Genomic DNA, 23,439 nt, shown 5'->3' with positions numbered 1-23,439 from the left:
AATGCATTAATTTGATGGATTTAATTATCTAGGTTCTAGTGTTATGACATGGGCTTCCCAGGTGGTGCAGTGGTAAAGAATCTGCCTACCAGTGTAGAAGAAGCAGGAGACACGGGTTTGATCCCTGGGTTGGGAAGATCCCCTGGAGAAGGAAATGGCAACCCACTCCAGTATTCTTGCCTGGGCAATCCCATGCGCAGAGGAGACTGGTGGGCTATAGTCCATGAGGTCACAAAGAATCCGACCCTACTGAGCAACTGAGCACACACATGGTTATAATATAAGGAAAGAAGAAGAAAAGAACTGTGAATTTGAACTCCAGTTGCTGGTCTAAGTGACTCTGCTGTAACCCAATATAAGTGATATGGTTGATAAAATGAGAAGCCCAGTGCTAATTAGCAGGGCAGGACTTCTGGCAAAAGAAAAGATCAAAACATGTGAATTGAAGGGAAAAGGATTCAAATGCTGTGTTTATTCTGAAATATAGTGTCTAGCCTTTATTATCGGAGAAGGCAATGGCACCTCACTCCATCCTGGAAACTCCCATGGACGGAGGAGCCTGCTAGGCTGCAGTCCATGGGGTCGCTAAGAGTCGGACAGGACTGAGCAACTTCACTTTCACTTTTCACTTTCCTGCATTGGAGAAGGAAATGGCAACCCACTCCAGTGTTCTTGCCTGGAGAATCCCAGGGAATGGAGGAGCCTGGTAGGCTGCAGTCCGTGGGGTCACACAGAGTCGGAAACGACTGAAGTGACTTAGCAGCAGCAGCCTTTATTATATGCCCTAACAGCTTTTTTTTTTTAATGTTACCATAGCTCCTGAAGAAGTAAATAGCTTTGCTATCATGGGTCTGGAAATTATCTAGTCCTCTTTTCCCCTTTGAAACAGAGGTTTTTAAACTGCATTTTTGATAATGCAAGTTTTCTAAGCAGTGAAGCTATTGCATTAGTGTAGAAAAGACTATGAATGTAGTATATGTCGCAATGTTTCTGAAACACAGACTTTTATAGAAAGGACGTCTTTTGGCTGGCTAAAATAGGACATAGGAAAAGACACTTCCATGGAATAGAAAGGAACAGATTTCTTAAATACATAAATCATTGTTTCTATGTATAATTGGAAGTTAATGTCCAGTAACTTCAGAGTTAGATCTACTTGGAGTGCATTTTGTGATTCATTTATGCTCGTTACCGCCTCCATGTTGCTGACATCGGCAACTGGGTTCTGTTGGCACTTTTGAGCGTGTGCTAACTAGCCAACAAGAGGGAGCTACCTAGAGGTGTGCAGGCCTCAGAAACAGAAGTGAAGCCACACATGAGGACAGCACAGAGTGGGCAGGGGGAGTTGTGAACATGCCATGAGTAAACATGCTTGCAATTAAACCACTAACTATGGTTGATTAAGGGCTTCCTGGGTGGCACTAGTGGTAAAAATCCTGCTTGCCAGTGCAGGAGACATAAGAGACATGGGTTCAGTCCCTGGGTCGGGAAGATCCCCTGGAGGGGGGCATGGCAGCCCACTCCAGTATTCTTGCCTGGAGAACTCCATGGACAGAGGAGCCTGGTGGGTTACAGCCCGTAGGGTCACAAAGAGCTGGACACGTCTGAAGTGACTTAGCACACATGCATGCATGGTTGATTCATTCCCAAGAAGCACAGACCCTTACTACTCAAAAGATCTCATCCTTCAAACCTGAGTTTAAAATGCTTTCTTCCTTTATAAAGACTTTTGACATTCTCCCAGGAAGCATAGTTATTCCTTCTCTAGGGCTTCCCTTGTGCTCACAAATCCCTAGCAAAGCAGTTACCTTACTGTATTCTAACCATGTGTTTGTGTGTTGTTTCCTAGGGGGAGGAAGAGATGGGATAATTTTTGTTTTCATCTTTATATGCCCAGGCCTATCACCTCATTGGCCTGAAAATTTTTTTCTTGTTGGGTGAATGCATCAAAAATTCCAAAACTGCTTATCAAAAGTGCCTTGAAACAGATCATAAGGTGGTTGAACACCTGTCTTAAATTCCATAAATATTTATAAAAACGCAGCAGGAATAAAGATTTTTTTGGAACGAACAGAGGAAGATATATTTCAGGGCACTTAGGTCTTTCAGAACCATTTGTGAAGATCACTTCAAATTTTCAGTTAAAAATCCCTTCATCTTCTAAGACTTTGTAAGCTGGATCCTTGCCAGGAGTATCTTTTATGGCTGAGCTCTCAACTGGTGGAAAACAGGATTTATGAATTCTGAGTCTGCTGGTGCTTCTTACATCACTCCCCTCCAGGATTAAAGTTCCTAAAATGTTAATCTGTTATGGGCATTAAGTGTACACTTTCTCCTGGACAAAGAAATGACTGTATAATGGAACAATATGCTTAATGAGGAAGAAAGAGTTGGACTAGAAAGGAAGATGATAATGGACCAGATCTTGCTGAGGAAAGGTTCTGCTAAGGTCCAGCGTGTTCTCGGTCCACAGAGAAGAGGGGCTTCTTTCGGCCACTGCCTAACCCAGCTGTAGGTTGCTTTCAATTTGTGTCTTCTTTTCTACAGTATTTTACCACTTACACTCTCACCTAATTGCATTTGAAATACCCAAGACATTTGGGAAGTGCATTTCCTTCAGGGAACCCGTGTTTGCCGTCCTCACAGTTCTGAAAATCTCCCTTGGGTCCTGCATTCTACTTTAATCAGCTAATCTGCTTTCCAGAATTTCGTTTCTGAGGAATTAACCTTTCATCTCAGTGTGCTGTGAACATCTAACAGGTGAAAAAGAAGTCTTCCTTTGCCAAGGATCATTCTACCATGTTTGATAGCCAATGGGGCACATTTACAGCCAGTCAATACAATAGCAGGGAGCAGAAGGGATTCAGAAACAATGGGAGTTGTGCTTGCATGATTTAGAATGAGTCACTTTTCTTTATAAAAGTCTTTTTTTCCTCCCTCTGAAAGCAACAGCTAATATCTCTTGGAGTTATAGAAGAAATCTAAACACAAGTGGTGCATTCAAGTGGCCCCCAATATGCACAAGCCCCAGGACCTCCCTAGTGGCTCAGTGGTAGAGAATTCATCTGCCAACACAGGAGTTGTGGGTTCAATCCAAGGGTCTGGAAGATACCTGGAGTAGGAAATGGCAACCCACTCCAGTATTCTTGCCTGAAAAATCCCACGGACAGAGGAGTCTGGTGGGCTACAGTCCATGGGGTGGCAAAAGCATCAGACCCAATTAGCAACTAAACACAACAACATGCAGGAGCCCCAGCCAGTAAAGACTGCCAGAGCCTGTGTCACATGATCTTTCTCAGCTGAAGTTACAAGCAGTAACTTCACAACCTTAGTATATCTGATATTTGATTTAGCCTAAAAAGAGGAGCTCCACTGACTCTTTGCCCTCATCCTACCACAGTCTGGCTGTGAGCTGTGGGAGACGCAGAGAGCCCCACTGGGCACCCGCACCAGGTGGAGCCCACTCAGGCCTTCCTGCTTCTGGGCAGCACTTTGTCTCTCAGCTCAGAGCCCATCAAGCCCAGCTCTCAAACCATCCTGTGCTTCCTGGACTTTACAGAGTGTAGAGTGATTTCCTTTCTACTGACCATGTGTGTTCCCCTCTGTCACAGGAGGACTGTGCCCAGGGGCCAACGATCCTTGCGTGGAGAAGCCGTGTCCAGGGGATATGCAGTGTGTTGGTTACGAAGCCAGCAGGAGACCGTTCCTCTGCCAGTGTCCACCGGGAAAGCTCGGAGAGTGCTCAGGTGCAGAGTGCAGTGGGATGATGAGGGTCTAAATTCATATTCTGGAGGCCCTTGCCCTTGAGTAAATTACACTGCTCTAGCCCTTCCAGAAGACATTCTGTCTGCATGTAACATTTTCCTTCAGAATGAACCCCAGCTAGCATCCCCCTCAAATACTTGGAATTTGTTGCAGCTGCAGCCTATGCTCAGGAAACATGCAATGCCTCTGGGTTCCTTATATAATGGGAGACCATAACCTGTGTTTCAGTTGTGTCATGTGGATGCTAAGACTGTGAAATTATAGAAAATAAATAAAAGGCTGTTGGTTAGGCAGAGGAGTTGGAGTATCTGTGGCATGGCCTTTCATGTTCTGACCCATACCTCTCAACAGCAAGTAAAGCTGAGCCAGTTCAGTTGACCTTTGTAGGGTAAGCCCAGCCTAGACCAGGTAAGACTCCCCACTGCAAATGTACAACTAACTTCATGTTCCTGAAAGGCGAGGTGATCACCTCTGTGTCTTAAAGAAAAGAAAAAATCAATATTTCTGTCATTCCAATCCAGATGATCCTCCATTTCCAATCATCACTCAATTTCAGTACTTCTCTTGACTCATATATGTTCTACCATTTCTTTCCTCTAAAAAGAGTAATGTTCACTTTTGTTACCAGTAGAACCCTTTTTAGTAGAGGATGTAGTGCAGATATAAGCATACTGATACTGGTTTTAGAATCCAAGAAAAATTTATTGAGTGATGATTGTAATAGCAATTACAATGGGAATAAAAAATTATTATATCTAGTATGTGCAAGGCACTTGCAAAGCACTGGGTTCTAAAAATTCAGGCTTTGCAAAGACAAGCACCATTCTTAAAAATGGAAGCCAAAGCTCTTTCAGAGTTGACTTCAAGAACAGAGCTGTCCCTGAATCCACATACTTGCTTTTGAAATCTTTAGGAGGGATTGGGGGCAGGAGGAGAAGGGAACGACAGAGAATGAGATGGCTCGATGGCATCACCAACTCAATGGACATGGGTTTGAGTGAACTCCAGGAATTGGTGATGGACAGAGAGGCCTGGCGTGCTGTGATTCATGGGGTTGCAAAGAGTCGGACACGACTGAGCGACTGAACTGAACTGAACTGAAGGCTCTAAGATACTTATGCTGCCCCACCCACAAAACGCCTGCTGTATGCACTGCAGGTGGGTCTGCAGGGTGACAGTAGGGTACTTCTAACTTCAGATGTCCCTTTTTGCCCATCTCCCTCCTCCTTTCTATATGGAAAATTCTCCATTGTCCATGATTATCATCCATTTTGGTGTATTTCCACACTTTCACTCCAGTGAGACAGCTTTTCAGCCATCACTCTGCTTCTTAAAACATAAAGTAGAAGGCAGTAAAGAAAGAAAAAGAGAGAACGAACTCAGATTTGGGCGATATGGGTAGCTACTAAACATTCTAGGCAGGAGAGCCTGAAATTCATGGTCAAAGTAGAGCTGTGACTGCACAAAACTTGAACTTCCTTTGTATCATTGCCGTTTTCAACATTTGTGCAAATGCCCTAAGTGTGCTGTTCAGCGGAAATGTGGATATTCTTTGAAAATGGTTTATCTTTCCCTTGTTTCATGGAAGTGAAAGTTTTCTAGTGTCTAAGTGGTGTGGGTGGGCATGAAGGAATATTTTTTTACAAATGCTAATTTTAGAAAGCAGGAATTGGAAGTTTAGTGACTCCAGGAAAATTCAGGTTAGAGAACATACCAAGTTGCCCTTGACATGAGAGAACTCAGATTTGGGGCATCTGACTAGTTAAATAATTTTTTTTTTTACTTTGAAATTGGAATGTGACCCAAAATGGAGAACCAGTTTTTAGTCCAACATTGTTTGTCCTCAGTGCCTTAACCAACTTCCCACAGTCTTTAATCAACTTGATTGGTAGTTGTTCGGTGATCCCATGGGTCCCTTCTGGTTTCTGGATGTTCAAAGTATCTATGTCTCCTCATCATGGTCTTTTCAGGGCACACTTCTCTCAGCTTTGCCGGAAACAGTTACATCAAATACCGGCTTTCTGAAAACAGCAAAGAAGAAGACTTTAAACTGGCCCTGCGTCTGCGGACCCTACAAAGCAACGGGATTATAATGTATACCAGAGCAAACCCCTGCATCATACTGAAGGTAATTAAAATGGGTTATCTTTTCCTGCAGTCAGTTCTCATGTTAGTATTTTGGCTCTTGGATTGGAGTCTGAAATCATTTTGTCTTTTAAGTTCAGAAACCTGAACCTGAGTTTAGGGCCAAGGGAGCAGCAGCCAAACTGGGAAGTGTGCCAATACCCCATTTCTTTTTGTACATTCAGCTTCAGAATTGCCTCTTTGGAGACTGGGGTACCTCTCTCTAGAGTGGGTTCAAGGGCCGGCCTCTTATGAGCTGCAATCACTCAACAGTTCATCAGAGTATTTCCTAATCAATTCCACGGCAGGGGTGGTCCTTTCAAAAGGCTGACTGTATCCTCTTATACCACATGGGTCTATCCCCAGTGACCCTTGAAGGTCACTTCTATTCTTGCCCCAGAAGGACATTGGAGATCTGGGGTATAGAAGATTTCATATGCCCTCTTCTGGCCCAAGTAGCCTAATTTTTAAATCATTCCCAGCCTCAGAAACTCTCCAAAGGCACTAGATTTCCTTTAGAGCAAGTCTGGCATTTGTATTCACATCAGAGCCTCTGATGCCTTCATAAAAATAACAGCAGCAATAATACTAACAGTTTTCCATGCCTCATTTGGTTTGTGTTATGAAGTTAATATAATATATGTGACTTATATATATATATATATACACACACACACTCAGTCATGTACAATTCTTTGCAACCCCATAGACTGTATAGCCCGCCAGGCTCCTCTGTCCGTGGGATTCTCCAGGCAAGAACACTGGAGTGGGTTGCCACTTCTAGGGGATCGTCCTGACCCAGGGATTGAACCCGAGTCTCTTGCGTCTCCTGCATTGGCAGGCAGGTACTTCACCACTAGTGCCACCTGTGATCCCATATGGAGACACAAGAGACCCAAGTTCAATCCCAGGGTCGGGAAGATCCCCTGCAGGAGGGCCTGGCAACCCACTCCAGTCTTCTTGCCTGGGAAATCCCTGGACAGAGGAGCCTGGCGGGCTACAGTCCATGGGGTCACGAAGAGTTGGACATGAGAGGTTGAGAGAGGTTGGATTACTAACAAGGTTGTGCAGCTACAGTGTGCCAAGCCTGGCCCCTCCTCCAGTCTCGCTGACACCACGCTTTCCATCCCCATGCTGTCCCCAGCTTTCAGTGTTGTTACTACAACTCATTGCATCCAAAATCACGTGGGCTTCTGTAGACAAGACTCAGCCTTCCGGATGGGAGGGGAAGAGGGCCTAGGAGGGAGCCATGTTTAATGGAACACTGTTTTCCTCTGGACGTGCACTCAGAAGTGGGTGGCATCTGTCCAACAGTACCCGCTCATCCATGGGGAGATGGCAGGTGGTTTTCTCCTTCCTGCTGCTCTATCACTCGGCTCAACGGGGACGGTGGTGGGCCGTGTTAGCGCCTGTGCTTTGGCTCTTGGTTAGATCACACCCTCGTTGATTAGATGGCTCAGGCTTTAATCCTGGAGGGGGTAAAGCATGTAGAAGAGGAGATGCGATGGCCCCTCCCGAAGAGAGAGAGACACTCAGGATACACAGTTTTAGAAACCAGTGAATTCAAATCAGATCTTCATGATGGAAGACGATAAATTCAAAAAGCTAAGTCCTGTATTCTTAACCTCCTGGCTACTGAAGCAAGCTGCCTAGCATCCTTAGCTCACTTTCTTTTATTTAATTTTATTTTGTAAATTTATTTATTCATTTTAATGGGAGGATAGTTACTTTACAATATTGCGATGGTTTCTGCCATACATCGACATAAGTAGACATGTGTCCCCTCCATCCTAAACAGCCCTGAGAGGCAGGGTTGTATGATTACTGGGAAGGCACTCTGCTCATGTACAGGTCGCAGCTGCCAGGGGCCCTACCTGGGTGTCACTGACCTTCCCTCTGTCTCCTTCCAGCTGTAACAGGACAGCTGCTGAACATCCTTAGGAAGCAAATACTTTCTATTAGCAATTCTTTTAAATAGCGTTAAATTTGAGAGAGAGCAAAAATATGGGATATGAATGGCTTGATCCTAAAATGGAACATGTCATTTGACACTTCACTGCAAACGTCTAAAATGTGCAGAACCCTAGGGATGGGTTTTATGCGGCTCTAGCTCCTAAGGTATATTGTATTTCATGAAACAAGCGTGTTTCTGAGAGTTGTGTAAATTGAATCTCTATAAATGGAATTCTAATAAACCAGGGACGGTTTCTATTTGAAGGAACCCTTCCATCAATCCCTTTGTGATGTGAATAATCACCTCCGCCCCAATCTGTCTGTTGGGTAAGTTTGCTTTTCATATATTGGCTTTGCCCAAAGCAGGACACAGCTGTACTAAACTACTGCGGATACTCCCATGCAGTCGCCACGAATATCCACTTAGGGGATTTGAATCTGTTTGCTCAACATTTTCAGCCTCATGCAAGATTTAATTTCATCGGCTCTAGGTTCAGTGTGTGCCTTGTACTTTGGTTCAATGCCTACGCTGCAGTGCTTTGTTTAAATCGCACCTCTTGGTTGTTTGTATTTTCCCAGATAAAGCACATGCTCTAAAAAGTACTTATGATGATCTGCAAGGTAGAGGGTACTCCTCAAAGACATTGAAGAATTGCATGGAGACCTCAGGAAATGAACATTCTCATGGACAAGGAGGTGCCCATCCTTCTGTTTACGATTGATACTTTGTCTCTTCCAAAAGAGATTCCAGGCTCACTCTAAAAACTCAAAAGTGATAAAATCAAAGCACCATTAAGATGAAAACAGGGATAGGTGAATTAGGGGAAGGGGATCCGGAGAGACAGACTTCAAGTTATAAATAAGCTGTGAGGATGTAATGTACGGCATAGGGAATGTGGTCAATAATACTGTAATAACTTTGTACCACGACAGATGGTAGCTAGACTCAACACTGATGATAATTCTGTAATGTATAGAAATATTGATTCACTATGTGGCACACCTGAAACTAATATATTAAGTTAATTATACTTGAACTTTTAAAAAGATAAAAAACAAAAGGCTAAGACTTAACTAGTAAAATAGGGATGGACAGAACATTGAAAAATCTAGACCAGGGATACGTTGAACACAGACCATAGCTCTGAATTTCCTGGCAGCCAAAGTCATGATGACAATGGTGGGATAGGTTCCGTGGCTCTCCTCAAACCTATAAAAGAAACATGCTGGATCACTAGGAGAGATTCCCGAGACACAAGTAATATTTTTCCCTATGTTAGTCTTTCAGGTCCAATATTATAGCAAAAGTACAAGAAGTACTTGCTCGTTAGTGTGTGTGCTAAGTTGCTTCCATCATGTCTGACTCTGCGACCCTGTGGACTGTAGCCAGGCTCCTCTATCCATGGGATTGTCCAGGCAAGAATACTGGAGTGGGTTGCCATTTCCTTCTCCAAAGGATCTTCCTAACCCAGGAATCCAACCTGAGTCTCTTAAGTCTCCTGCGTTGGCAGGCAGGTTCTTTACCACCAGCACCACCTGGGGAGCCCAGTTTAACTGCTTTTCACTCAGTCATGTCTGACTTTTTGCAATCCTGTGAACTGTAGCCCACCAGGCTCCTCTGTCCATGGAATTCTCCAGGCAAGAATACTGGAGTGGGTTACCATTTCCTTCTCCAGGGGATCTTCCCTACCCAGGGATCGAACATGAATCTTCTGCACTGCAGGAAGATTCTTTACCATCTGAGCCACCAGGGAAGCCCAGACAAGTGCTTTATAATGTAGTGTTAGCTCTGCTGTACAACGTGAATAGCGTATGTATATCTATATCCTCACTCTTGAACCTCCCTCCCATCCCCCATTCCTCTAGGTCATTACAGAGCACCAGGCAAAATCCCTGTGCTTTACAGCAGCTTCTGTGTATTTTTATTCTCACTCTCGTGTACACATGTGAGTGCCTACTTTTTCACCTCTAAGAAAACTGAGGTTCAGAGAGCATCAATGACTTACCTAAACTAGTCAATAGTGGACCTGGACTCTGGCAGTGGCAGGCAGGTCAGGAGTATGACTGTTTATCAAAAGAAGAGATTCAGAGGACTGAGATTTATTCATTGTGTATTTATTAAAACTATATTTTTTGAGCATCTACTGTATGTTGTTGTTGCTCAGTCACTAAGTGATGTCCAGCTCTTTGCAACTCCATGGACTGAAGCACGCCAGGCTTCCCTGTCCTTCACCATCTCCTGGAGTTTGCTCAAATTCATGTCCATTGAGTCAGTGATGCTATAGAACCATCCCATCCTCTGTCGCCCTCTTCTTCTTTTGTTTTCAGTCTTTCCCAGCATCGGGGTCTTTTCCAGTGAGTCAGATGTTTGCAAAGTATTGGAGCTTCAGCTTCAGCATCAGTCCTTCCAATGAATATTCAGGGTTGATATCCTTTAGGATTGACTGCTGTAATCTCCTTGCTGTCCAAGGGACTCTCAAGAGTCTTCTCAGGCAAAACAATTCGAAAGCATCAATTCTTTGGCACGCAACCTTCTTTACGGAGAAGGCAATGGCACCCCACTCCTGTACTCTTGCCTGGAAAATCCCATGGATGGAGGAGCCTGGTAGGCTGTAGTCCATGGAGTCACTACGAGTCAGACATGACTGAGCAACTTCACTTTCACTTTTCACTTTCATGCACTGGGGAAGGAAATGGCAACCCACTCCAGTGTTCTTGCCTAGAGAATCCCAGGGATGGCGGAGCCTGGTGGGCTGCCATCTATGGGGTCACAGAGTTGGACACGACTAAAGCAACTTAGCAGCAGCAGCAGCAACCTTCTTTATGGTCCAACTCTCACATCCATTCATGACCACTGGAAAAACCATAGCTTTGACTATATGGATGTTTGTCAGCAAAGTGATGTCTCTGCCTTTTAATACTCTGTCTAGGTTTTATAGCTTTTCTTCCAGGGAGCAAGTGTCTTCTAAGCTCATGGCTGATGTCACTGTCCACAGTGATTTTGGAGCCTTGGAGCTCAAGAAAATAAAATCTGTCAGTGTTTCCACTTTTTCCACTTCTATTTGCCATGAAGTGATGGGACCAGATGCCATGATCTTATTTTTTGAATGTTGAATTTTAAGCCAACTTTTTCACTCTCCTCTTTCACTTTCATCAAGAGGCTCTTTAGTTCCTCTTTGCTTTCTGCCACTAAAGTAGTATCACCTGCATATCTGCGGTTGTTGATATTTCTCCCAGCAATTTTGATTCCAGCTTGTGCTTCATCCAGGCTGGCATTTCACATGATGTACTCTGTCTATAACAGGGTGACAATTTTGAACCAGTCTGTTGTTCCACATAAGGTTCTAACAGTTGCTTCTTGACCTGCATACAAGCTTCTCAGGAGACAGGTAAGGTGGTCTGGTATTCCCATCTCTTTAAGAATTTCCCACAGTTTGTTGTGATCCACATAGTCAAAGGCTTTTGCATAGTCAATGAAGCAGATGTTTTTCTGGAACTCCCTTGCTTTCTTTGTCATCCAATGAATGTTGACAATTTGATCCTTGGCTCCTCTCCCTTTTCTAAACCCAGCTTGTACATCTGGAAATTCTCAGTTCCTGTAGCTTGAAGGATTTTGAGCATAACCAACTAGCATGCGAAATGAGTGCAATTGTTCAGTACTTTGAACATTCTTTGGAACCGCCCTTCTTTGGGATTGGAATGAAAACTGACATTTTCCAGTCCTCTGGGCACTGCTGAGTTTCCCAAATTTGCTGGCATATTGAGTACAGCACTTGAACAGCATCATCTTTTAGGATTTGAAATAGCCTAGCTGGAATTCCGTCACCTCCACTGGCTTTGTTCATAGTGATGCTTTCGAAGGCACACTTGACTTCGCATTCCAGGATGTCTGGCTCTAGGTGAGTGATCACACCATCATGGTTATCCATGTCATTAAGACCTTTTTGTGCAGTTCTGTGTATTCTTGCCACCTCTTTTTAATCTCTTCTGCCTCTACTAGGTCCTTACCTTTATTGTGTCCATCCTACTGTATGCCAGATAGCTATTAATGGCCGTCTTAAAAATAGGTTTTCTAAACATTCCCTTTCAAAGAGTATTTGTAAGCTTCTTACAAGTATATGATGATGTGCACTTCCAGAGCTGCACACCAACAGTCTGAAGCAGTCAGACTTTGCACTGTAATTCATACTTTCTTATTCAAAATCCTGCTTTCTTACAAGGTGACTTATAGCTCTGATAATTTGTCTCCCTAACCCCAAGCCACTGAAGATCCAGGTTAAAGCACATTGCTGATTTCAGACAACCCTGAATACCTGCACCTTTTGTGACATTATGCTTTAATTGAACACATTGCGTACCTATCTCCACTTTTCCACCCCAAAAACACACACCATTTCAGATCCTTGCTGTAGACTTTTCTTACAGTTTCACGTACACCTCAGTTTCTATTAAACTAGCTTGCCCTCTGTTTTGAAGAAGCTTTGTCCTCTTAAAAGAGAGATTCTCTAAAACTGGATAAACCCCATTCTGAAGACAGAAAAACTAAATATGATCAGAGTATAATTTTCCAAGGAGAGAGGACTCAGATATGAAAGCTTTCTCTCCTCCTCCTGGCATAATATACTTGTAAAATAGACAGATATTGACTTTTTACAAGGTAGCTTTTGGTATCAGCATTCTAGTTTGTCATCTAGACAAGGCTTATAACTCCAAACTCTTAGAATTTAGAAGGAATGAGTCACTTTTGTTTTCAAAAGCTGGGGGTCATGCAGGTGTCTGGCTTTCTATTCACTCAGCTGTGTAGTTGCTGTTATTTTTTTCAACAGGAAAAACAATACAGAAAGCTTAACCATACACTGTATTACCATGGGATAATTTTATCTTCCTTCGTGATAGAACATCTGTGTATGTGACTACATCAGAGCCGCATCAGTTCTCCTGGATGAATTTATAACTTGATTATTATCCCAAGAGATGTAGGTTAGGGTTAGGGAGGGGAATGGACCAAGTAATATGTTAATTAAATACATCCTTTTACAAAGCCTTAGATGAATTGCACCCTCACCCCAAGATTTTCCTTGATAGACTGGGGACCCCTGTAGACTCTACAGCCACTGAACACTACAACAGATGGACTGTGCCAGAGGCAGGTAGTCCCCAAAGTCACATTTGATTGTTTTATTACTGACATTGAAATAAAAATATGGATATTATCCAGGAATTGTCACTGAGCAAGTATTCTGGCATGATTTACAATATTCATTCAGTACATTTTGTTGAACAACAACAACAAAAAATGACAAAAACAACAGCATAGATTACACATGAATGATCTCTGAAAATAAAAATTTGTCTCCAGTCTTTTTGCCTGCATATATTTGTATTACCAAGCACAGGATGTATGTACCGTGTACAAGGTGGCTGACAATTCTGTAGTGGACTCATTCTCCTTGTAAAATAAGCCACGGCAGTTCTCTTTGCTTTCTCTATAAGGGGCCTTAAACCCAGAGCTTCCCTGGTGGCTCAGACAGTAAAGAATCTGCCTACAGTGTAGGAGACTTAGGTTTAATCCCTGGGTTGGGAAGATCCCCAGTGAGGGGAATGGCAGCCCACTGCAGTATTCTGGCCTGGAGAATACCATGGATAGAGGAGCCTGGCAGGCTGTAGTGCACGGGGTCGCAAAGAGTCAGACACAACTGAAACACTAAGACTCTCCATTTTCAAACCCAGACGCAAGCCAGTCCTCTCTAGGGAAGCTGTATGGTACACGCAAAGCTGGACTTTGATTTCTCATTCCTGAATCCCCACGGCTCTACCTGGTTCACAGAGCCCCCTGCATTTCATCCACACATGTTTATGTGGCATAAACCTTATACGTAGGGAGAGAGGGTGCCAGTGAACTCATGGAGTCTCAGTGGCAGAAGTGGGAGTCCCTAGGAATTAGTTATCTGCAAAATATGCTGAGGCATAGAAAAGTATCTCATTTGTGAGGGTGAGCGGGTGGTGTTCCCATCCCTAACAGGTCTGTCAGGAGCCAAATGCATCTTGGAAAGATGGATTCAGTTTATTTCTTTGACACTGGTACCTCCCTGGCACCAGTGCCCTGAGAGCCCCCATGCCTTCCCCTCCATCCATTTCCGTCTCTCTCTCTACAAGCTCCTGCTTTCTACCCAGGTCCTGGCACCAGACTGCACCTGTCAGCAGATCCTAGGTGAAGGCTGGCTGCCCTAGCCTGACTCAGAGGCTGGCCTTCACAGGGTTTTCTGCTGGTTCACAAAGGACAGAACCATAGCTTCTGTTTCATGCTTTCTGGCCGTGAATCCCTTCATGGCCCAGCACTGACTTGCTGACAAGACAGTGCTCTAGCCTTCATTCCCTGGACCCTCCCACCATCTCGCATCTCTGAGAAATGCACATGAGGGTGGTGACAGAGGAAAGGCCAGCCTGTCTCCTCCACAGCAGCTGATCCTGGCTCTCCCTGGAGGACGAGGACCTGCCCAGCAGCATTCATCCCGCTAGCATCCTCCGGTAGCACATGTCCCTGAGTTTGCTGTCCTTTTGGAGTTAGCCTGCTAGGGGCAGGGGAGACCTGGGTGCCTTCCCTCACCAGGGCAACAAAACAGCAGGCAGCTCTCTGTAGCTGACCCCAGACCAGGGGCTGGGAGTATCTGAAAGGTGTGCACAGTTAGCCAGATCCTTCTGGAGTTCCCAAGGTCATGAAATACTCATCCGTTCTTTTTTTCTTAAATTTTTTATTTTGTATTGGGATATAGCTGATTAACAGTGTTGTTATAGTTTCAGGTGAACAGGGAAGAGACTCAGCCATACAGTCTCCCCCGAACCCCCTTCCCATCCAGGCTGCCACATAACATTGAGCGGAGTTCCCTGTGCTGTGCACAGGTCCTTGTTGGTATCCATTTTAAATGTAGCAGTGAATATACATATGCTCCTAACAACAGGCCAAGCCCTGAGGACTTCATAAGATAATCGTAACCTAAATGATGAACAGCAACCCTGAAAAACTGTTGTGAGCAGATGGCTAGTATTTAATAAGAGAGTTTTTAAACCTTACACATGCATGAAGCTGGGAAGTAAGAAATCCACGTGGCCTCCTTCTCTCCCTACAGAACAGTTGCGCAGACTTTCTTGGGGCATATACATGTGTTTCTAGGCTTATTTGATTCATGGCGTGCCCGCCGCTCAAACAGAAGCCCCGGGAGGACAGAAGCAACAACTCTCCTCAGTGGTCCTCACAGGCCCTGCCACACTGCTTGGCACACAGTAGATGTTCAATGAATATTTGTAAATGAATATTAATGAGTTCACAGATCACTCTGGTGATAGTTTGTACTGGTCATAGTTTGGAAGGGCGCACAGAATAAATGACCCCCCTAAACAGAAAACTGCAGTGAAGTTTTAAAGGATGAAGATGAACACAATAGGAACACTCTGAAATATTAGTGTGGATTTCTGAACCTGCGCTCCTATTGCTAATTACAAGGCAATTTGTGAAATCTCAGGTATGCATCTGCATGGCATATAATGAGAAAGCGTGATTATTAAAAGTCAAACCATAGCAGATTTGTGAGTGGATTAAAAGCCTAGGCTGGTTGGGAACGGGGTGCCCAGGAGTGCATGGCCAGATGCACATTGAAAAATGCCCGGATGTTGGTTCCCACGCAGATCGTGGACGGCAGGCTGTGGTTTCAGCTGGACTGTGGTAGCGGCCCCGGCATCCTGGGCATCTCGGGCCGTGCAGTTAACGACGGGAGCTGGCACTCGGTCTTCCTGGAGCTCAACCGCAACTTCACCAGCCTGGCCCTGGACGACAGCTACGTGGAGCGCCGCCGGGCGCCCCTCTATTTCCAGACGCTGGGCACCGAGAGTGCCATCTACTTCGGTGCCCTGGTGCAGGCGGACAGCATCCGCAGCCTGACTGATGCACGGGTCACGCAGGTGCTGAGCGGCTTCCAGGGCTGCCTGGACTCGGTGGTGCTGAATAACAACGAGCTGCCGCTGCAGAACAAGCGCAGCAGCTTCGCCGAGGTGGTGGGCCTGACCGAGCTGAAGCTGGGCTGCGTGCTCTACCCCGACGCCTGCGAGCACGGGCCCTGCCAGCACGGAGGCAGTTGCGCCGGCCTGGCCTCCGGAGGTGAGCGCTCTGGGTCCCTGCCGGGGGAGCGGGGATGGGGCGGGGCGGGAGGGATAGGGGGTGACGGGGGGTGGGAGGCAGACCTGCCGGACCGCTCTCTCAAGCATCACCAACCCGAGTGCTCTCCCAGAGGGGTGGATTCCATGCTGGCTCAGCCTCGTTTAACCCCCTGATGGCAGTTGGCAATTACAGGAGCCAGTCGCTTTGCAGAATCCCAAGGCTGCAGAGGGCCAGCTGCAGTGCCCTGGAAGGTGCTGTCCAGTGCCCTCTCCCCGCCCTCTCCACACCTTCCCAGGTCTCAGCAGCCCGGAGGAACAGGATGCCCTTTGAAGTATGTGCCCCCTTTGGACCACTTGCATGTCTCTGCAGAAAGACTGGTAACAATCAGAGGTGTAATGACCATGCACTACCCTTTCACAGGCAGACATGGGGCTTTACTAGAGGCTGAAGGGATGGCATCACCGACTCTGTGGACATGAGTTTGAGTGAGCTCCAGGAGTTGGTGATGGACAGGGAGGCCTGGCGTGCTATGATTCATGGGGTCGCAGAGAGTAGGACACGACTGAGCGACTGAACTGAACTGAACTGAAAGGGTACCTGAGGGTGAATATGCCACCCTAGAAATGGAAGTGTAGACGAGATATTTTGGAGGAAGCTTTTAAAATGTGTTTATTACAAATAAGTCTAGTGCAACTCCAAAAGAACAAGAAGGCAATTTCCATGAACTATCAAGACGGTCAATGAAAGCAATGATGCTTTACCCCAGTAAAATTTTCCCCAGAGATCATGAAGAGGACAGAATGGATCAGGCAAAAAAAGGGGAAGGGAGGCAGGGATGGTGTGGATTTATAGCGGGTTTCTGTTGTACGAGGGGAAAGCTAAGACTCTTTCAGTCTAGGAGTCTGAAGATGAAAGAATCCCTGACTTTACTCAGATGCAGGATCTGAGTTAACGTAAACTAGGTCAGGCTCTCCTGGCTGAAGGCTTTGCCATCTGATTCCACTTCAGGCCCTCTGCAGAATCTCTCAGTGGGAGTGTGATTAGAAAATGTAAACCTTCCTCACAAATCGCATAGAGATTCCGCTGTGTACATTACCATCTACTGTTGGTGAAGCCCAACTCCAAATTTAGACTCCATTTTATTATTAGAATGTTGCGAACTGCCCATGAAATGATGCGCTGCTGAAACACGGACTCCAAAGTTATTCAGGCTTGCATATGTTACTGCCACAATGAGGGCCACGTGCCCTGGGGGGAGATTTCTGCCGTCTCGATTTAAGAAATCCATTTGCTTTTTTGACTGTCTCAGCAGTATATGTAAATAAAGGGTTGTTATGGTGCCATAATTTGCGAATGATGGGCAGTAACTATACTTCAGTGGTTCTATAAACCAGCCTATTATGACAAGTCATGGCCAGTTTTTCACCAGCCAAAACAATTCTGCTAGTGTGAGCTATCCACGATATATAAAAGGAGCATATAATTAAATTGGGTTGAAATAGAACACCACTCCATGTCAAATACTGGGTCCACAGCCACAAATTGTAACATACTTTTAACGGTGGCAGGATGTTGTTTTACTGGCCAAGCTATGGGCTTCCACAACGGGTTAGCATGAAAATAATAATAATCATTGTGTTAAGGGAAAAGACTAAGGGAGCTTGTTTTTTCTTCAGTGTATATTTTAATTTTGTTGTTGTTCAGTTGCTAAGTCATGTCTGACTCTTTGCCAGCCCATGGACTGCAGCATGCCAGGCCTCCCTGTCCTTCACTATCTCCCAGAGTTTGCTCAAACTCATGTCAATTGAGTCAGTGATGCCATCCAACCATCTCATCCTCTGTCACCCGCTTCTCCTCCCACCTTCAATCTTTCCCAGCATCAGGGTCTTTGCAAATGAGTCAGCTCTTCACATCAGGTGCCCATGTATTGGAGTTTCAGCCTCAGCATCAGTTCTTCCAATGAACACCCAGGACTGATCTCCTTTAGTATGGACTGGTTGGATCTCCTTTCAGTCCAAGGGACTCTCAAGAGTCTTCTCCAACACCACAGTTCAAAAGCAACAATTCTTCAGGGCTCATCCTTCTCTAATTACCATAAAAATCCCTGAGCTAAGTCTTCGGTGCAGGTATGTTCATTAAATATCTATGACCCCCATCAGAAACAGCAGTTTTCCTTTGTAAAACCTCATTTGGCTTAACCAAAGTTCAGGACTGAGGACCGACCTGCCACATATTGATATTTTTTCACATGGTCTAAAGAATGTGCTTTCCCTTCCCCAAGTACCCAACTTTGCCTGTGGGTTGCATCCGCTGTCAGACACCTCATTGTCCCTTGCTCCCCAGCTTCCCCCTACACTTGGACTTGGATTGGGATTCTGTGTCAGGTATTCTTTCTTCCAAGGGAATAAAGTCTTTCTTTTATCAGCTCAAGTCTTTCCTTTCTACTGGGAGCTCATGTTTTCCTAAAACAAAGTATCTTTCCCCATCTCCCTTCTCCCAAACCTACTACCTCTGATGAGAGAGGTAGTTGAGAGAACCCGGTGGTCCTTATCTCAGGACCCGCCCCACTGGGCCTGGTCCAGAAAGGGCAGTACTGTGCTCAGCAGTGCTGAGCCCGGGCCAGCAGACTCCTGGCAACTCACCAGGAAATCCAAGAGGACTTGCTTCCATGGAGACCGCAGAGCCCTCTTCTGAGGAGGTACCTATTTGCTGCCTGGCTATTGGGATTGGGGTCTTGGCTTCTAGAAAAGAGGAGAGAGAATCCATTTTCTTGCCCCACTCTCTGTTCACATGAGAGGACTTTTTGCTGGGTCTCAATATCCCATCTGCAAATTCCCTTAATGAGGGGCCCCCAACCTCCAGGATCAAATGCCTGATCATCTGAGCTGAAGCTGATGTAATAGTAATAGAAATAAAGTGCACAATCAATGTAATGTGCTTGAATCATCCCCAAACCACCCCTCGTCCATGTAAAACTTGTCTTCCACCAAACCCATCCCTGCGTGCCAAAAAAGTTTGGGGACTGCTGCCCTAAATTGTGGAGAAGGCGATGGCACCCCACTCCAGTACTCTTGCCTGGAAAATCCCATGGATGGAGGAGCCTGATGGACTGCAGTCCTTGGGGTCACTAAGAGTCAGACACGACTGAGCGACTTCACTTTCCCTTTTCACTTTCATGCATTGGAAAAGGAAATGGCAACCCACTCCAGTGTTCTTGCCTGGAGATTCCCAGGGATGGCGGAGCCTGGTGGGCTGCCGTCTGTGGGGTCGCACAGAGTTGGGCACGACTGAAGTGACTTAGCAGCAGCAGCCCTAAATTGAGGAGAAAGAAATGGTGACCCACTCAACTATTCTTGCCTAGAGAATCCCATGGACAGAGAAGCCTGGTGGGCTGCTGTCCATAGGGTCATACAGAGTTGAACACAACTGAAGCGACTTAGCATGCATGCATGCATGCCCTGAATTGGTGCTATATAGTAGGGAGGTGTGGGGAGGAGCAAGAAAAGGCAGAACCAATAGTTTGGCCTTTAACTCATATCTGTGAACTATTTAGCTAATTATAAGGTTATTTAAAATAAGGGGAAATCATCTCAGTTGTGAGTGACAATTTAAAAAGAACAAGAAAGAAAAAGAAGAAAAAGAACAAGGAGACTGTCATTAATGAAAGAATATTCATGCCTGGGAGAATTCCCTCTGGCTACCAGGGTATCTAATCACAGGGAAAGAGTCTTCCTTCCCCAGATCAAAGGCTAGAATGCAAGGAGCAGTCAAAGAAGGAATTTGAGCTGGAGAAAGTAGAGCAAGGTGCTTTAATGACTCCTTGCACAGTAGAATGCTGATAACACAGTTATCTGAGCATCTCGCTGTTGTTGCAACCCTGAGTTATGTGTCACTCTAAACTTCTACAACGCATATGTTTCTACAGTCATTCTCTTGGACCTTAGAGGATGCTGGAGGATATTAGTCATTGGCTGTCCTGGTAATCCTCTACTCTCAAGTCGTGACAATCTTAGCACCAAGCTTTTGTTCACAGCATTCAGAGTTTTAAAAGTGGGCAACCCAGAGCATGAAGCAGATTTCTTTTTGAGAAGCAGGATTCTGCTCGAGCCACTTCCAAACACACTCAAACCCTTAACAAGGCTGCTGAGTCTGCCAGCTCGGAACGGCGTGGTCAGCAGATTTGACCAGTGTTATACGTCCGGCTGTCCCACGAGCCAGCCACGAGAACCCAGGGGAGTCAGAGCCCAGAACACTGACTTGTAATAAGACAGTAATTATGACTCTGGAAATCAACCACAGAGGGAAGGCTCTCTCGTGGTGAAGCCTTAAAATTATATGTATTTCATAAACATGAGCTGGAAATAGCAAACACCATGGAAAAGAACTAGCCTAGTCCCACTGTGACCCCTGTGCTTCCAGACCCAGTGGGTCGGCAGCAGCCCAGGGAGCACCCATGGTCTGAATATGCAGGTCTCAGTCCTTGGAGTCTCATCCTGCTCGGCTGAAGCCCGCGACCAGAAAGCACAGTTTCAGCTAAACTACAATTTGGCAGAGCAGTGTGGCAACCGAGACTGCCAGGCCAGAAACACTCATTCAGGTGGCTCTCATGAGACTGAAAACTTAACTCTTTTTTTAAACAATATTTATCTATTTTTAACTGATTGATGATTGCTTTCCAATATTGGTTTGATTTCTGTCATACATCAGCATGAATTAACCACAGGTGTACATGTGTCCCCTCATTCTCAGATCTCTCTCCCACCTCCCACCTTTGTCCACCCCCCTAGGCTATTACAGCTTAATCTTAAAATGAGAAGTTGATAACTTTCAGTGATAGAGTCCCATTTGTTAGCGTGTCAGTTTGTTACTGTGTCCTTGACGCTGTGGTAAGCACCTTGTAAGTGCTTCTGCGCTGAGATACAGTTCTCACCCGAATACTCTTGTTGTTCAGTCGCTAAGTGTGTCTGACTCTTTGTGACCCCATAGACTGCAGCATGTCAGGCTTCCCTGTCCTTCACTATCTCCCAGAGTTTGCTCAAACTCATGCCCATTGAGTAGGTGATGCCATCCAACCATCTCATCCTCTGCCGTCCCCTTCTCCTCCTGCCCTCAATCTTTCCCATCATTAGGGTCTTTCCCAGTGAGTCAGCTCTTTGTATCAAGTGGCCAAAGTATTCTAGCTTCAGCATCAGTCCTTCCAATGAATATCCAGGGTTGATTTCCTTTAGGATGGACTGGTTTGATCTCCTTACTGTCCAGGGGACTCTCAAAAGTCTTCTCCAGCACCACAGTTTGAAATGATCAATTCTTTGGCACTCAGCCTTCTTTATGGTCCAGCTCTCACACCTGTACATGGATCAGTGCTATTCTTTGCTCCCCTCAACTCTCATTTTTCTGATAAAGAAGTAACCAGCCTGCTGTCACACACCTAGTAAGGTCGGGAAGTCAGGACTTGATGCAGGTTTGTGGAACTCCTGCCCCCTGCCCCCAGCCTATGCTCTTAACCTTTGTTACTCAAAATGGGTTCCAAGCAACAGTAGAGGCAGCATCGCTGGAAATGTCAAAAATGCAGCATCTGAGAACAAGTCAGAATCTGTGTTTCTAACAAGATCCCACGGTGATATGCTGCTTTATCTCTCTGTCTCCGAACTGCCCTGAAACACTCCCCAAAAATAAGTTCTATTCTGTTTTTGTGTGCTGCATATAGTATTTCTCAAACTCCAAGGTGCCTCTGCACCACCTGAGAACCTGATTAAAATGAGCCCTTGTTCTAGAAGACTCTCTTGCTTGTTAAGGAGAAAGGAAAATCTGTTGACTTGCCCCAGTCATTCTCTGTCCACATCAGAGGAACCTTCTGCTAGGTCATTGAGTTGTATTTTGCAAATTCCTGAACTTACCACCAAAAAAAGAAAAATTATGAGTTAAAAGTTTGGAGAAAGAAAAAGACCCAAACCTACAAATCAGAATCTCAGAATCTGCAAGAGTAGAATTCAGGCATCTCTGTTTATAATAAGCCTCCAAAGTCTATGCAGTTCTGAACTTGAGATCGACTGACATTTGAGAATCCCAATAAATTCTGTATTTGCCAGAATGTGAATCAGTGAATTCCAGGAGACAAAGGACATTCAGAAATTGAATGTCAGGTACACAGCCTGCATTTTGTGATAATTGCTTTAGTGTAAAGATTGAACTTTGTTCCTCAGAAGTTTGCGGTCACCCTGAGCTCCCTTTCAAAGGTAGAAGTAATAGTGTGTACCTTCCCCCTGTAAGCAACGTGCATGAGGCAGCAAGTTCCCAGATGTTGTAAATAGCTGGGCACAGAAGGATCTTCAGTTACAGGGTGACCTGTGCTACTTTGGGTGATGTTTTGGGCCCCTAACTTGTAAGTGTCTAGATTAATTCAGTCTGTCAAGCTCTAATCAATTGCCTGACTTGTGCGAGGCTCTGTGTTAAGTTCTAGGGTCCTGTTGATGTCTCTGTGATCAGCGGATCCACTTATGTGGCCTCCCTCCCTTCATGGCTGGCTTAAAGGAATTGGACAGGTTTCCTGTATGTGGTCAGTCCACTGACCCATTTAGCACTGGGGGACAAAAAAGCCAGGCTCCCAGATAATATACTGTGGATAAATTTGACTAAGACTTGAAGCTTATGAGGGGAAAAGTTTTTTTTTTTTTTTTCTGGGTGTCTTTCTTCTAAATACTGAATTAACTTTCTGGGGATTACTTTAGAAAAACCTCATGGTAATAGTATTAATAATATTTTATTGATCCTAATAGAAAAACCCAAAACCCTAAAGCAGTCAAATTTTGTGCAGACACAAAAGAACATGCTAGAAAGTGAAATATTCAGTTCAGTTCAGTCGCTCAGTCGTGTCCGACTCTCCGCGACCCCATGAATTACAGCACGCCAGGCCTCCCTGTCCATCAACAACTCCCGGAGTACACTCAAACTCAGGTCCACAGAGTCGGTGATGCCATCCAGCCATCTCATTCTCCGTCGTCCCCTTCTCCTCCCGCCCCCAACCTTTCCCAGCATCAGAGTCTTTTCCAGTGAGTCAACTCGTTGCATGAGGTGGCCAAAGTATTGCAGTTTCAGCTTTAGCATCAGTCCCTCCAGTGAACATCCAGGATTGATCTCCTTTAGAATGGACTGGTTGGATCTCCTTGCAGTATAAGGGACTCTCAAGAGTCTTCTCCAACACCACAGTTCAAAAGCATCGATTCTTCGGCGATCAGCTTTCTTCACAGTCCAACTCTCACATCCATACATGACCACGGGAAAAACCATTGCCTTGACTAGACGGACCTTGGTTGGCAAAGTAATGTCTCTGCTTTTTAATATACTATCAAGGTTGGTCATAACTTTCCTTCCAAGGAGCAAGCGTCTTTTAATTTCATGGCTGCAATCAGCATCTGCAGTAATTTTGGAGCCCAAAAAAATAAAGT

The 23,439-nt window shown here is 45.2% G+C and overlaps 1 pseudogene; it reads left to right on the top strand.

Annotated features, from left to right (window-relative positions):
- The window catches only part of LOC148773933 (protocadherin Fat 3-like), a 173,696-nt pseudogene that overhangs the window by 130,084 nt on the left and 20,173 nt on the right, over positions 1-23,439 (top strand).

This window comes from Moschus berezovskii, chromosome 25 (genome assembly GCF_049115385.1).
Source record: "Moschus berezovskii isolate FMDL1 chromosome 25, NW_MosBer_1.0, whole genome shotgun sequence".
NCBI classification, from domain to species: domain Eukaryota; kingdom Metazoa; phylum Chordata; class Mammalia; order Artiodactyla; family Moschidae; genus Moschus; species Moschus berezovskii.
This window is presented reverse-complemented; position numbering and strand designations above follow the sequence as displayed.